General features: G+C 48.3%; 1 protein-coding gene and 2 long non-coding RNA genes across 3 annotated transcripts in view; 2 read left to right on the forward strand and 1 right to left on the reverse strand.

Moving 5' to 3' along the window:
* LOC141551855 (uncharacterized) overlaps window positions 1-12,841 on the forward strand; it is a 38,130-nt gene that overhangs the window by 10,556 nt on the left and 14,733 nt on the right. The gene's annotated exons all lie outside the window — the stretch shown is intronic.
* LOC141553074 (uncharacterized) lies at window positions 279-5,654 on the reverse strand. Its single transcript, XR_012485285.1, has 3 exons — window positions 5,048-5,654; window positions 3,274-3,636; window positions 279-1,912 (listed from the first exon to the last, which is right to left on the reverse strand). It is a non-coding gene; the product is annotated as an uncharacterized LOC141553074 (long non-coding RNA).
* On the forward strand, window positions 8,488-10,700 carry LOC141553033 (uncharacterized). Its single transcript, XR_012485267.1, has 2 exons — window positions 8,488-9,212; window positions 10,582-10,700. It is a non-coding gene; the product is annotated as an uncharacterized LOC141553033 (long non-coding RNA).

Raw genomic sequence — 12,841 nt, forward strand, 5'->3', positions numbered from 1 at the left:
GGCAAGGCTTAGCTGTGGAGTCACTTTGTGGGGAGGAAATGTGTGTTCGTGCTAATGAAAGAAGGGAGGAAATGGCACCTCTAATTCTGGGAGAAGGGGGATCTCCCCTAGCGGTGCCAGATGGAGCTGTTGGGTGCACCCCTCTGTGATCTCAGTGGTCAGGGTGGAGGGAATGGCAAGGCTTGAATTATCTCAGGTGACCTTTTAGATCCAATACTGCCCCATTTATTCTGTTTACTGCCTCCAGGGCTATCCTTCCAGTCTCCCATGTTCTCCAATCTCCAATATCCTTTTCACTCTCTTTCCCCCCCCCTTTTTTTTTTTGCTTTGCACACAGTCACTTATACATACACGCATATACATACTTACACAGAGTTTCCCCGACTTGCCAATTTTATTTCATATGACTTTTCATATCTTTGTTGTTTCCATTGCTGCCTCCTTAGGAGATGTTTTCATTGCGATTGACATGATGCTGCCTCATAGCTTTTCCTAGTCCATTTTTCTCTGAATTTTTTCACATTTAGTATTTCTTATAATATTCCATTACATTTTCATACCATAATTTAAATAGCTGTATTTCCTAATCAATGAATGTTTCTAGTTCTTAGATACCACAAAAGCATCATGAATTTCTTGTATACATTTCCTCTACCCATGACCTCTTTGGTGTTAAAGGTTATATAGAATTCAGTGACTTAGTATACATCCAAATTGTTTTTGAGAATAGTTGGAACAGTTCACAGCTCCATTAATGGATTTTTATAGAGACTGTTTTTAACATTGCAATTTTTGCCTTTTGGCATTTTTTCAAATCTGATGTGTACGAGCTGAAATTTTAGAGTTCCCAGGAGTTCCCAGCAAAAGCTGGATAACCACTTGTCAGATATGTTGTAGGGAATATTTTTATTCAGATGTGCGTTGGAATAAATGGTTTGAGCTTCCTTTCGACACCAAACTTTTAAAAGTGTTTTGTCTCAGCACACTTGCTACATAGCAGTTTAATAGAAGTAACGTTTTATTTCTGAGATTTAATTTGCATTTCTTTTATTATTGGATAATTTGAATTTTTTTTCAGGTGCTTGTTGCTAACTAATGGGCATTTGTATCTCTGAATAAGTGGGTCTTGCTTCTAGAATCTTCATATAATTTCCTTAATAATTTACTTATCACCTTTTTATGAGACTTAGAGGAAGCAGCTGCCCCGAGCATTTCTGAAAGATCCTTTGAATCTATAATCAGGCAGGGCTTTTGGCTCCTGTTTGTGACAAAGGCAAAAGTGCCTGAGGTTTTCTGTGGTCCTCCAGCCTGATATTAACCCATCTTTGGGCGATAGCCGCTGTAAATACCAGAGTCCTTCAGGGTGCAAGAGAAGAGAAGCAGAATAAGCAAAACGGCTCCTTCCCTTCAGGGAGAGAGTCTTGGGAGATAACTGTCTCATAGTGATCATCATCCTCTGTCCAGTGCAGACTTCTCACATTGGGTCCACCCTTGATTCAGAAAACTTTGTATCCTTTCTCTGTTTCAGCCAGTACTGACCATCCCTCCACTCTGTCTAAAGGGAAACCAAAAGCCATGAACCCTGGTTTCCTTCCTCTGCTGCCAAGGTAATCCTCACGGGGCACTTGCCTGATGGGGAGGTCCACCCTTGCCGAGCCTTTGCTTCCTAATTACCATGTGCCTATCAATTCAGAGTCAGGAGCATTTATTACCACCTGCTATGTGATGACCATTGAGCAGAGAGAAAGGCAAAAGTCCCGTTTCTCCAGGAGGAAACTCCCATGCCCAAAGGGCACCTGTGCCCAAAGAAAGCTGCCAAGGGAAGTGCCTGAGGCTCTCTACACGAAAGAATCTTCCCGGAACAGAGGATGACCAGGGAAAGAATTGAGCTGGGAACCATGTGAAAGGTGCCCTGAAAAGACAAGCATCCGTCAGGGGAAATGTGTGGGTATAAGCACATACGGGTGTGTCTGAGATATATACAAAATAAGGCAATTGCTGGCTGGAAGGGTGGAGGAAATTGGAGCTTGGAAGAAGCCAGGGCTTCTAAGAGGTTGGGGGTAAGGGAGCACCATGGGCATAGGCGTGGAGATGGGAGAAGAAATGCTTCTGGGGAAGAACAGAGACCAGTTTGGCTCAAAGGTCCATTAAAGGTAGGAAACGTGAAACTGGGAGAGTGCGCATGTGAAGTTCTGTGTTCCAGGTGCCCAAGAGAAGCTGGAGAGTGCACGTGGCATCAGACCCCCTTCTTGGAACACCCTGTGGGCATCTCTTCCAAGAGGGGATTATAGCGGATGCTGGAGGCAGAGGAAGGCAGAGGGAGCCATTAGACCAGGCTGTGGTTGGCTGGGGAATAGGAAGTAGGTGGACAGGAAAGGTATAAATAGAGAAAAGGGCATGTCCAAATGGGTTTATGAGGTGGAAGAGTCGAGTTAGGGAGGGCTCCAAGGCTGCAGAGCTGGGTGACCGGAAAAATCCAGTCCAGTTATCCCTGCCATGCTGACTTTCTCTACTGAGCTTTGATAGCTCATAGGTTGGCATAAGAAATAAGAAACTAAAGTGGGGGAGATTTGCAAAAGCTACAGAAGCACACAAAAAGGCTGGCAGACAACACAGAATAAGTTTAGAAAATCAGAAAGGCATAAAATAGATGTATAATATTGTGTATCATTGACATATTTTTGTTTAATACTATAATTCGGACTTTTCTGAAGGGAAGGCCAAAAAATTTTATGGGGATTTTCTGGATCATTAAGGCATAGCATCCCAATCCCTGTGATGTGGAAGGGATCCTTGTAATAGGGAAAGAGGGAGACAATCATCCAATATGTTTAATTTGAGATGCCTACTGGCTTTCCAATTGGCAATAAGCGATGTGGGATTAGAATACTAAAGAAAAACTAGCGTGTTTTTGATGGATTAAATCCATGATATATGATGAAGTTATAGTTTTCAAGAAAAAAAATTAGGGCTTTGTAAAGAATAAAAACCTAAAATAAAATAACAAAAATGTTGGCAATAAAAATCTAGAAAAATGCCCAGATAACCAAAGGCCCAGAAAAGAACAAAGACTTTAAAAATTTTTGATTATGTTCTTGTTGACTTAATATATATGTTTTGTATATAGATCTAAGGCCCACTTTATTGGAGAGGGCATGGTCCCTTTAACAAAGTGCCATTGGCTCAGAGTTTTTTCTTGCAAATTAGACAAGTTTGAAAATATTCCCACTGTAAAAACTGTGGGAAGGCTTTCAGTCTGAAAAGCCAACTTACCTAAGCATAAGAGACTTCATAGTAGAGAGAATCCTTGTGTTTGAACATGGGAAGTCACTGCATCAAAGTTCACAACTGTGTGCGCAACAGGATTCATAGGGGAAAGAAAAATGATGAATCGGGGATGTGGGGAGGCCTTCCATGGGGGATCCAACTCCACATCAAAGAAATCGCACAGGAGAAAACCCCCATGGCGTGGGGGAGGGCCTCCAGCTGAGATGATGTTTTCTGTCGATCAGAGAATTCACACTGGAGAAAAGTCTTATGAACATCTCCAATGTGAGGATGCTTTTGTCGAGATCTCAGACCTTAGCAACAGGAAGTTCATAGTGGAGGGAAACATAATAACTGTGAAAGGTCTTCCTGCAGAATTCAAAATTAGAGAACTGATGAAAAGAAATCTCATGAACATATTTAATCTAGGAAGACAATAGAACAAAGTTACTGATGATAAACCCTATGTCATTAGACATTTAGGTGGTTCATAACTTATTGTACATCAGAGAGTTCATACTAGAAAGAAACTTGATTAGAAAAAGTTAAGTGGGATAGTGATTGAAGAGCTGGATTTTAGGGCATCTGGATGGCACAGTGTATAAAGCACTGGCCCCAAAGTGAGGAAGACCCGAGTTCAAATCTGGTCTCAGACACTTAACACTTCCTAGCTGTGTGACCCTCGGCAAGTTATTTAACCCCCATTGCCTCAGCAAAAAGTGAAGCAAAAAGAGCTGGATTTTAGAACAAGAAGATCCAAATTTGAATCCTGCCCAGACACTAACTGTAGCTCTGGGCAAGCTAATTAACTTCTCAGCCTCAGTTTCCTCATCTGTCAAATGGGGATAATAATAGCACCTACCCATCAAGGTTATTATGAGGCCCAAAGGAGATAGCATGTATAAATATTTCCACACATCATCATCATCACTGGAATTTATAAATCCCCATTAGGAGGAGGCAGAGAGCTTGGAACGAAATATCCCAGAAGGGAAAAGATAGACTTACAACTAAGAATTAAATTATTCAGCACATATTAATAATATAATAATTTAATAATATAATAATAATCTAATAATATTAAATTATTAAGAATTAAATTATCCAGCAAAAGTGAATATAATCCAAAAGGGTAAAAATGGCTCTTTAGGGAAACAAAGGACTTCCAAGCATTCCCAAAGCAAAGACCAATGCTGCACAGAAACTTTGAAGGGCAAACACCATAGTCGAGAAAAGAGTCAAAAGAGAAACACCAACAAACATCCAGAAGAGACCAAACAAGGATAAAACATGGACGTTACAGTAGAGGGAGGTGATACGCCTGTCAATTCTGAACCCCATCAGGAATCATAGAGGGAAACTCGTGAGACAGACGGCTTGGGAGTGGTTCTGTTACGTCATGATACATTTTTAAAATGGAAATGTGGAGAGAAATACACTTGGGGTATGAAGAAGGAAAGAAAGGTTAGGAAAAATTATCTCCCATAATTTGGGAACACAGGTAGACATCTATGTAAAAGAGGAGGGGATGGGGAAGCACGACCCTGGAACTTCCTTCTCACCTGAGCTTTTCAAGAGAGAAGGGAGAACACTCACATCGTAGCTGGGATTCAGAAATACATTTCATTCAAGAGGAGGGAAAGAAGACGAGAGGGGGGAGAATGAAAGAGGATGATGATTTTTCAATTAAAAAATGATAATTTTTCAGGTGGCATAAACAATGAAAGATAAAAGAATTCTGATTGGGAATTCCTGGGAAGTCATTATGGACCGTACCCACCTCCGGATAGACGTAGGGCTCACCTTTCTTCAGGAGCCACATGATTTATCACTGGGAAGAGCAGGACTCTTAGGTCTTTCCCAGTTGTCTTCACAAAATTCTTTTTGTACAAATGGTTTTTCGGGTTCTGTTCACTTTCCCCTCTCTCAGTTCTTTCAAGTCTTGCCAGGTGTGTCTGAAGTTGTAAGGTCAGAGTTTCTTGCAAGGTTGAAGGAAGGAAAGTATTAAGGACCTACTGTTCTCTGCGCAGTAAGAATGGGAACGGGAAAAGAGCAGCAGACAGTTTGTGCACTCGAGGGTCTTTCCGTCGGAGAGAAATGCGTCAATATACGCAAGGCCGGCCTATGCCGGGCAGATTTCTCCCTTGGGGCTGACACCCCAATGGGGCCTTGTGATAGATGCTGCTTGACGGGTTCCCAGCGCATTCTACAGCTGGAAACGGAGGCGAGGATACAGTGACCGCCCCAGAGTCACGCGGCTCGGAGCGTCTGAGGCTGAATGCGAATGCGAGTTTCGGACTCCAGCCCTCTCTCCTCGCTGGCCAGATGGGAAACATTCACAAGAGAAGGCGCTAGCCCAGTTAGGCTCCCGGAGAGATGAGATCGTGGTTGGAAGCCCAGGAGAGGGAGCACTTGGGGCCCGGATCACCGCCGGGGAACGTCTGGAGACCAGAGCACCTGGGGCCCGGATCGCCGCCCGGGAACGTCTGGAGACCAGAGCACCTGGGGCCCGGATCGCCGCCGGGGAACGTCTGGAGACCAGAGCACCTGGGGCCCGGATCACCGCCGGGGAACGTCTGGAGACCAGAGCACCTGGGGCCCGGATCACCGCCGGGCAACGTCTGGACACGAGGCTCCCGTTTGGGACCGCCCGGAGACCGGCATTTCTGCCTTCGAGGAGGAGCCTAAGGGTAAGAGACGGAGAGAGGCAGGAGGCCCTGGTCCCGGTGGGCCTGTTCCACGTTACCGTCTCCGGAGTTTACGGTGGGGACGGGGGAGGTCCGTTGGTGGCTGGGGCACGGACTGGAATGCGAGGCTGGGGCGGGCAGCCATGCGTCCCCAGCGGGCTGGAGGCGGCGTCCGAGAAGGGGGCACAGAGGAGATGCTGCAGGGGAAATGACCAGCCACGTTGGTCTGGGGTGAGGAGTCAGGAGGACTTCTACATGGGAGCCGCTGGGACGGGAGCAGGGACGCGGAAGCACTGCCGGGGCGGCCTGAAACCCCGGCCTTCGCCCTTCTCGCAGCAGTGCGGACCAGCCCAAGCCACGGGACTTGTAACAGGAAAGTGAGGGGCTGCGTTAGGGGAAAGAGGGGCGCAGCTTCCCGTAGGACCCCAGAGACGTCTGGAAGGCGGTTGGACATGGAAAGGTCTCGAAGTCCCCGGGAAGCCATGACGCCCCCACTGAAGCAGAGGTTCCGGGACGGAGCCACGTGGGGCTCCTACTAAGGTCAGAGGGCGGGTCTGGAGGGGGAGGCAGGCGAGGAGACAGGATCTGCCGGCAGGAGGGCTCGAGTCAGGGCCAGAGGTGACGTCCCCAAAGCTGCCACTCATCCCGCCCGGGATGCTGGGGCAGGAGACGGCTCCCTCCGCCAAGAAACCGAGCCTGGGAACAAGGCTGCAGAACCCGGAGGTGGGGTGGGGTGGGGGGTGGTGAGCATGCGCACAACGCCTGCGCCACCGAGGGGCAAAGCCTGGGAGTGATTCGCATCCGCGCCCCGGCCCCTGAACTACATTTCCCAGAAGGCCTGGCCGTCCACGGATACTTCCTTCTATGCCACGTCTGGTCGGTCCGGCGGCCTTTTTTCCACGTGGCCGGCCCCCTGCCTCGCCTGCCTCAGCTCCCGGCAGGCAGAGGCGCGCTCCGGCACCCCAGGTCCGGGTGAGTGGGAGGGAGGCGGGCGTCGGGGTGGGAGGGAGGAGCCGGCGAAGGTGGGCAGCAGCCTGGGAAAAGGATGTGGGAACTTCCCGGGAACGAGAGGAAAGTTTAGGCGCTGGGCGGAGTGCCCGGCGCGTGCGCAGTGCTCCTCTGCGTCCATTGGTCAGACTTGGAGGAGCGGCACAGCCTCGAGCCAATCGGTCCGCTCCGGCGCGCCCCGCCCTCGGGATGGGGCACCGGCCTTCCCCCCCCCCCCCCCTCCCCGCAGCTGGGGGGTGAAGCCGTCGGGAGGGGATGGCGGTACACGGAGCCGCGCTCTCCCATGCACCACTTTCCGCAGTGAGGGCGCAGCGGGCATTTTTCTTCTTTTAGTAGTTTTTATTTATCAGAGATATTCGTGGGTAATTTTACAACATGACAATTGCCAAACTTTTGTTCCAATTCCCCCTCCCCCCATGGCAGGCCGTCCAATTCATGTTACATATGATCGGGTATCAATCAAATGCAACACACGAGGACGTGTGCAGGCACAGCGGGCATCCTCAGCGGCAGCCGCTTGGCCCCGTTTGACCCAAAGGAGCAGCAGCGACAGGCGTTCATGAAGCGCCCGCGGGCCGCACCCGCGTGGGCTGCAGCAGAGAGGGGCCGCGCAGTCCTCGTCCGGACGCGCGCTTGGCCATCGGGCCAGACGCCCGGGAGCGCTCCCGAGGGCAGAGCCAGGGGCTCAGCGGCCTCCAGGGAGGTGGGCGGAGCAGGAATCGGCTGGGCTTGCGCCGTGTGTGTGTGTGGGGGGGGGGGATGGGGGGGGTCCTGCGCGCCCCGGAGCAGACGCCGTGCTCCCCCCCCAAAAGCACCGAGCGGTCCGGCGGAAGGCAGCGAGGGGCGGCCCTTCCAGAGACTCCTGCATGGGGCAGACTCAGACCGGGAGGAGGGGAGAGGCCAGCGCTCCGTCCGTCCCCCTCCTCTGCCCGAGGGGCCTGGGGCTGCTCTTTCTCCCCAAGCCCTTCCTTGGGGGTGGGCCCGAGGCGCCCCATCTCGGGTGCTCTCCTTCCTTTTCTCTCCAAGCACTCGGCCCATTCCTGTCTCCCCCAGGACACTGGCGGCTCCCAGAGGGCCCGCCCCTCCCCCTCGTCCTCCCTCAGGGCTTGTGGGATTCACCTGCCCCTTGTTCGCTCCCCTTGGGCATGAGCAGGGAGGCCCCAAGGGCTTTGGGGGGCTGGGGTCGCTGCTGCTGCTGCCTCTCAGGGTCCCTTCTCCTCAGCTCCACTTCCCAGGACCCCTCCGCCCCCGCCTGGGGGATGGGAAGAGCAGGGCCCAAGGCCAGGGAGAGGCCCCCTTGGCACTGCCCCAGGCCAGTGAGGGTAAGTGCCCCCCCCCCCCATCCCAGGTTCCTCTGCTGCAGCCCCTGCTCCAGCCTAGGGAGGATTTTACTTATCTGCTCACTGCTGCTTGTCCTGGTCTCAGAGGGTGAGGTGGGGAGGGCAGGGCCTGGGTCCCCAAACAGTAGGGAGCAGACCCGGGGGGCCTCTGGGGTGGGTGGCTTTGGGGTTCTAGAATTCCTCGGCTCCTCCGCGCTGCACCCGCTCTCAGCCTCAGGCCCAGACCCGAGACTCCGCGCCCAGCACCTTCCCTTGGTGCCAAGCCCCGGCCCTGGGGGAAAGGCCCTGGATGAGCCTGAAGGCATTTATCAAGTGCTTACTGTGTGCTTGACCCTGCCGAGTGCCTACAGTGTCCTAGGCTCATAATACCTAGGGGCACGCCTGGCAGAGGGCTCCTTACAGATGGGCTCATATTGGGGCCTCGAAGGCCCTCTGGGAGTCAGTGCCCTTAGTCTCACTTTACAGCCGGGGAAACTGAGGTCAGCAAGGGTGGAAAGCCTTTCCAGAGTCAACAGCTGGGAGGCGTCTGAGGCTGGATTTGAACTCCGTTCTTGCTGACTTCAGGCCCCCTGCTGTGCTCCCTGCTGCCTCAGCGAGGTTCCCGATTCCCCTGAAGTGGGACAGAGGGGGCAGGGCTGACTGTCTTGCTTTTTTCTCATCCCCAATGCACGTTAGCGCGGTGTTTATGCTTTTCCATTCCCGCCCCTCCTCCTTGCCAACTCCCCCCTTTCCAGATGTGAAGATGGGGAGATTCCGGGTAAATGCAGATTTCCGCCGTTTCAGGAGCCGGTCACCTTTGCCGATGTGGCTGTGGAATTCACGGCGGAGGAGTGGCGAGGCTTAAATCCGTCCCAGAAAGAGCTGTACAGGGATGTGATGCTGGAGAACTATGGGAACGTGGTCTCCCTGGGTAAGGGGGCTGCCCCCCAGCCTCCTCCTCAGTGAGAACTGGGGGGCAGGAATCGCCAGCTTGGAGAGAAGCCTCATCTTTTTTGGACCAGGAGGTTGGATTGGCTCTTAAGGGAACGAGTTTTGCTTGGTACCCCTGAAAACTGGGCATCTGACTTGTCCGTGAGAGTGTGCCCCCCTCACGCCCTGGCCCTGCAGGTGCAGGATTCTACCTTAATGGGGCTCCCAGAGCTGATGTCACCCATAGAAGTTCCCCCTTGTCTTAGCAAGGGAAGAGTTTAGCAAAGAGATTCGATTTCTGAGCCCGTTCCTTCGTGTCTCCCAGTGAGACGATAGAGTGTCTTTGGGAGGTCCAGAGCATCCTCCGGTCTTTCCTCCCCAGACAAATGGGGTACGAGTGACTTCTTTTCTTACCTTTTTACAAGTGGTTTTCCAAAAATGCTCTCCCCTGGAGAGCGCTGTCTGCCTCCAGAGGGGCCTGTGGGGATGCAGCTTGGATCGTAGCATAGAGTTTTCACCCTTTCTTGTGGGTTGCTTGCTTGTTTTTCTCTTTCTCACTTTTTTTTCCTTTTTGATCAGATTTTTCTTGTGCGACATGATAAATGTGGAAATATGTATAGAAAAATTGAACAAGTTTAACATATATTGGATTACTTGCTTCTAGGGAAGGGGTGGGAGAAGGGAGAGAGAAAAATTTGGAACACAAGGTTTTGCAAAGATGAATGTTGAAAACTATCTTTGCATATGTTTTGAAAATAAAAAGCTTATTTTAAAAATAAATTATTTAATAAATGTAGCATTAAAATATTATATATTAATAATGTATATTAATTTGTTTAATCAGTTATTTAAAATAAGTTTTAAGAAAATAAAAGTTAATAGAAAAAGAAAAAAACAAATTAAAAATGCTATCATCTCTTCCCAAAATACTTCCCCCTGAATCCCAGCTCCATTGAATTCCTATAAGTAACAGGTTTAAATAAGGCCAGGCCATGTAACAACATCAGACAGTACATAGCCCCCTTCTGCCTAGAGGAGGAAGGGCTGTCTTCATTCGAGGAGGGAATTCTGATGTGGCTTTTTTTTTTTTTTAATTAAAGCTTTTTATTTTTCAAAACATATGCATGGACAATTCAACACTAGCCCTTGCAAAACCTTGTGTTCCAATTCCCCCCACACACACTCTCCCCTAGATGGCAAGTAGTCCAATACATGTTAAACATAGTAGAATATATGTTAAATCCTATATATGCCTACATGTTTATACAATTATTGGGCCGCACAAGAAAAAAAGAGAAGCAAAATAAAATGCAAACAGCAAAAAGAGTGAAAATGCTGTGTGGTGAACCGATGTGGCTTTCTGTTTCCAGCATTTTTCCATTTTCAATGAGCAGGATTTGCAGCCTCTGACCCAGACGTGATCACCCGGCTGGCACGAGGGGAAGCCATTTGGACACTCGGAAATCGCCAAAAGAGCGACTCTCCAGGTGAGTTCACAAAGACAAGGCAACTCTGTCCGCCATTTGTAAACCGTGAGACCAAAGGCAGAGCCCCAGTGAGCCCCAAGGCCCCTTCCTTCAGTGCTGATGGCGGCTGTCAGCTCGTGTGACCTTCCCCAAAAAGTAGTTCCTCAGTCACGGCCCTCGGAGTTGCTCCTCGCCGCTGCCTCAATGTGGCCTGATCCTTAGAAGCCATCCTCATCTGCATCAGCTCATTCTTTTTTAATAATTCTTTTACCATTTAACAGTTTGTAAATGCCCTTTTTGCTTCTGCATCTCCTAATATTTTCTGGGTATTTTGAAGAAAATGTCACTGCTGTTGCTTTAAAAAAATATTGTGGGCTAGCTAGATGGCACTGTGGATAGGGCACTAGCCCTGAAGTCAGGAGGACCCGAGTTCAAATCTGGCCTCAGACACTTAATACTCTCTAGCTGTGTGACCCTGGGCAAGTCACTTAACCCCAATTGCTCAGCAAAAAAAAAAAAAAAAATATGTATATATATATATATATATATATGTATATATATATATATATATATAGAGAGAGAGAGAGAGAGAGAGAGAGAGAGAGAGAGAGAGAGAGTCTTCTTGGTCCTCCTCTCTTCAACCCAAATCACTTCCCTTCCCTCCATCTCTTCCACTGCTGGGCCCCTGTGATCTTCGGGAAAGCCGAGTGCTGAGTTCTCCTGACCAGACGTGGTCAGTTATAGTCCACTATGAGACTCGGGTTTCGTGGCCTCCTTTTCCTTGGCTGTGACTGCTTTCTTTTTGAGAAAGAGAGAGGTCTAGGTTTTCTTTGATAATAGTTTGGGGACATGTAGGAGATGAATTGTGGTCATATAGAAGCAGCGACCATATAGTGTCATGTTGCATTTCTAAAAGATGGCCATTCACATTGCTGCCTTCAGTATAATTGACTATGCTTATTCTTCTACAGCTTTACCAGTGTTTTATATTTTTAACTGTCTTTATTCATCTCATTATTGTGGGAACTCAGAATTTTTTATTCTACCTTTCTGATTATTAGAGTGTTTGAATAATGTTTCAGATGGTTATTGACAACTTATACCTGTTTTGACCATTTAGGTTTTGGAATTTGATCTCTTAAAATTTGATTCAATTACCATGAAATCTGAAAACCAAATTTTTAGCAGCTACTTTTAAGGCAACAATGTTTTCCTTATGTCTCTTTTTTATTCTGGATACCTTGCTTTTTGTCATCAATTTTTCAGTTTGCTATAATCTAATTAATCTTTGTCTCTTAGAATTTCTTCTATTTGTTGAATGGAGAAGAACTTCCCAATACTCCATAATTGCAATAAATCTGCCCCAGTGGAAGGTTCTCAGATCTAGAAGGAAGAGCAGATCTATGGGGTGAGAAAGTCAGGATCCAAGAAGAATCTGACAGGCCACAGGGCTCAGATAATTGATTACATCAAACATCAAACCCTCAATAGAAGATGGTCACAGAACTACATGACCCTTTTTCTTCAAAGAAAGATGCGGGTACTTAGCAAACTTTAAGTTAAAAGTAATTAAAAGGAAGGATATGATAGCCAGGAAAGTTAATATGACCATAGGTTTCCAGAAAAGACATGGCACAGGATTGGGGACCAGGCGGGGTGACCCTTTCTTGTAGCACTTATGGAAGGCCTTGGGGTCCAGCTAGAAATTGATTTTGGCACCTTTAAGGCCCTTCCTCTCCTTTGGAGTTGACAATAAGGAGTGATCACCTAGGAGAAGCCAGATAATGGACGCTTTCAGTTTTTTGCCTCAAAAAGTTTGCATTTGTCCTGCAGGAGAGGAAACCATAAAAATAACAATTAAACAAGTCCTATTATGATGTCACTGAGACTGTAGGGAAATGAATCCAGTGGCTTTGTACCGGACAATAAAAGGGGAAGAAACAAAAGGTGGCCTTTGCTGAGGAGGCCATCCTACTACGTTTGTGAGTCCATTAGTACTTAAGAGTCTACTTCCAGTCTGTCTTCATCACTTTTCACTTTCTGATATTTCCCTTTATTCTCATCTTTCTTTAGTCTGTTCCTCTGATGACTCTATCTCTCCTTCCTACCCACATATTCCATATCCATTCTCTTTATTCTTTCTGTTTAGTCTTTTTCTTTCCTT

The sequence above is a fragment of the Sminthopsis crassicaudata genome, chromosome 1 (genome assembly GCF_048593235.1).
Source record: "Sminthopsis crassicaudata isolate SCR6 chromosome 1, ASM4859323v1, whole genome shotgun sequence".
Classification (NCBI taxonomy): Eukaryota; Metazoa; Chordata; class Mammalia; order Dasyuromorphia; family Dasyuridae; genus Sminthopsis; species Sminthopsis crassicaudata.